The following is a 2,500-nucleotide window of genomic DNA, read 5'->3' as shown; positions in this document are numbered from 1 at the left end:
ACTTCTGGTGTAATACAAATGTAGACCCGGGAACCATTTTTGCCGCTGTGACGCTACAAGATAACACTCGCCGGCTCTTCTATATTTACAGGCTTTGCATTGTTGACAACAGTTTGTCCTCACAACCAAAGGATTGAAATTGCATATGTTTTGTCGAGTCTTCTCTGTCGAGAAAGATGAATAAAAACACATTACAAAGGAGAGAGAATTCAAACGGACACAACTACTGAACTATTTCCAAATTAAAATACATGTACTGATCATCAAAGTGCTGTCAAAGTGACTGCAGTTGTTTACAAAACCGAATAGCCGATCGATATGTGATCGATCTTTACAAACCACACTACAAAATTTCGCGTACAACAAGCGAAATTACGCTTTTGGTTTTTCGCGCTGGTCTCGAAAGTGCGGCGAATTCTCTCCCTTTGTTTTTAGAGCGAATTTTCGTGCTGGTCTCGAAAATGCGGCGAATTTTCTCTCTTTGTTTTTAGAGCGAATTTTCGCGCTGGTCTCGAAAATGCGGCGAATTTTCTCTCTTTGTTTTAGCGAATTTTCGCGCTGGGCTCGAAAATGCGGCGAATTTTCTCTCTTTGTTTTAGCGAAATTACGCTAGAAACATCGCGAAACGACGCTCGAATTTTCGAGCGAAATTTCGTCGAAAGTTCGCAGGGACAAAGAACGAAATTCGCGCATTTCGCTCTCATTACTTTTTCACAATACTGTACCTGGGCCGTTTGTGATATATGCTGATTTTGAGGCCATAACACAAAAGTATATGGTTGCCAGCCAAATGATGACAAATCATGTACGAGAGCATATCAAAGGCATACAGATTGTTCATATGGCTATAAGGTTGTTTGCTGCTATGATGATAAATACACCAAACCTATGCAAATATGTAGACTGTTCCAAATGCTTTGTATATTCATGGAGAAGATGCTTGAAGAGGTGAGATATTGTAAGAAGGTTTTTAAGGACATATTCAACAAGCCATTAAAAATGACAAAGGAAAATGATGAAAAAGAATTTCACAAAGCAGATAAATGTCATATCTGCGACCAAAAATATACTGATTAAGACACCAGGGTAAGAGATCATTGTCATGTCACTGGAAAAAAAGAGAGGTTCAGCTCACCAAGACTGCAATCTTAATTTTCAACTAACTGATAAAGTACTAGTCATCTTCCACAATCTACGTTGCTATGATAGTAATTTTATTATGCAAGGAATCGGTAAAATAGCTAAAAATCGCACTTACAAAAACAAAAAGGGAGAAGAATGTCAAATGAATATTAATGCTATCCCTAATAATATGGAAAATTATATAGCTTTTATGCCTGGTAATCATTTAACATTCATTGACAGTTTTCAATTTATGAGTTAAATTCTTGATAAACTAGTTAGCAATCTACCTGATGAAGAATTGAAATTCACAAAAGAATCATTTAAAAACAGTTCCAGCTTATGAAACAAAAAGGAATATACCCATATGATTTCATAGATTCATTTGACAAATTTAACGAAACAGAACTCCCAAAACAAGAGGACTTTTACAGCATTTTGAATGATGAGCATATAACAGATGATGCTTATCAGTATGCTCATAATGTATGGAATACTTTCAATTTGAAATCATTGGGGTGAATATCATGACTTATACCTTAAATCTGACATTCTGTCGTTGGCTGATGTTTTTGAAAATTTCAGGAAAACATGTTTGCAGTATTACAAGGTCAATACCTGTCATTATCTTACAAGCCCTGTGTTATAACGGCCCAGACAACATCCCTGGATAGTTGTTAAAGGAAAACTCAGATATTCTAGCCGGACCGATATCTGACATCTTGAACTACTCGTACCGTGAAAGACGCCTGCCATCGTCATGGAAGCACGCAGATGTAGTCCCCGTGCCAAAGCAAAAGCCCGTCCGTGATGTAAATAAGCACTTGCGCCCTATCTCACTAACCCCCATTTTGTCAAAGATGTCTGAAGATTATGTGGTTGACACTTACGTTAAACCTGCTGTGCTGGAGTGGATTGACCCCCATCAATTTGGGGCTGTACCTAAATCTCCTACTACGCATGCGCTTATTAGTATGTTGCACTCTTGGTTGGAATCGACTGACGGAAATGGGGCTACTACGAGAGCCGTACTATTTGACTTTCGCAAAGCCTTTGACTTAATTGATCACCATGTCCTAGCCTCAAAGCTATCCTCGTATGATATTCTGGAGTCGAACATGTGCTGGATCTTGGATTTCCTAAGGGAAGGACCATTAGAAAAGTGATGGGGGAGGGGGGGGGGGTGGGGGATTTTCAGCTTGTACGAATTTTTTTTTTCGCGCACTGCTTGTGCAGGAATTTTTTTTCCAGGTGAAACCCCCTGCAAGAATTTTTTTTTTAGACAAATATTGCTTTTTTTAACAGTGAAATCTTGATTCATTATCTATGTTTTTGTGAGACTATAGAGTTACGCAAGCAATACATCAAAAACCCCTCA

At 38.4% G+C, this 2,500-nt stretch overlaps 1 protein-coding gene across 1 annotated transcript in view; it reads left to right on the top strand.

The window, feature by feature from the left end:
• The first annotated feature begins 2,399 nt into the window (after positions 1 to 2,399).
• The window catches only part of LOC138057422 (uncharacterized), a 4,251-nt gene continuing 4,150 nt past the window's right edge, over positions 2,400 to 2,500 (top strand). Inside the window, exon 1 of the mRNA XM_068903447.1 lies at positions 2,400 to 2,500. This exon is cut by the window's right edge and continues 2,569 nt beyond it. The gene's annotated coding sequence lies outside the window, so the exon portion shown is untranslated.

Source organism: Montipora capricornis, chromosome 7 (assembly GCF_036669925.1).
Source record: "Montipora capricornis isolate CH-2021 chromosome 7, ASM3666992v2, whole genome shotgun sequence".
NCBI lineage: Eukaryota > Metazoa > Cnidaria > Anthozoa > Scleractinia > Acroporidae > Montipora > Montipora capricornis.
The sequence above is the reverse complement of the archived record's forward strand: the minus strand, read 5'-3'. Positions and strand labels throughout refer to the sequence as shown.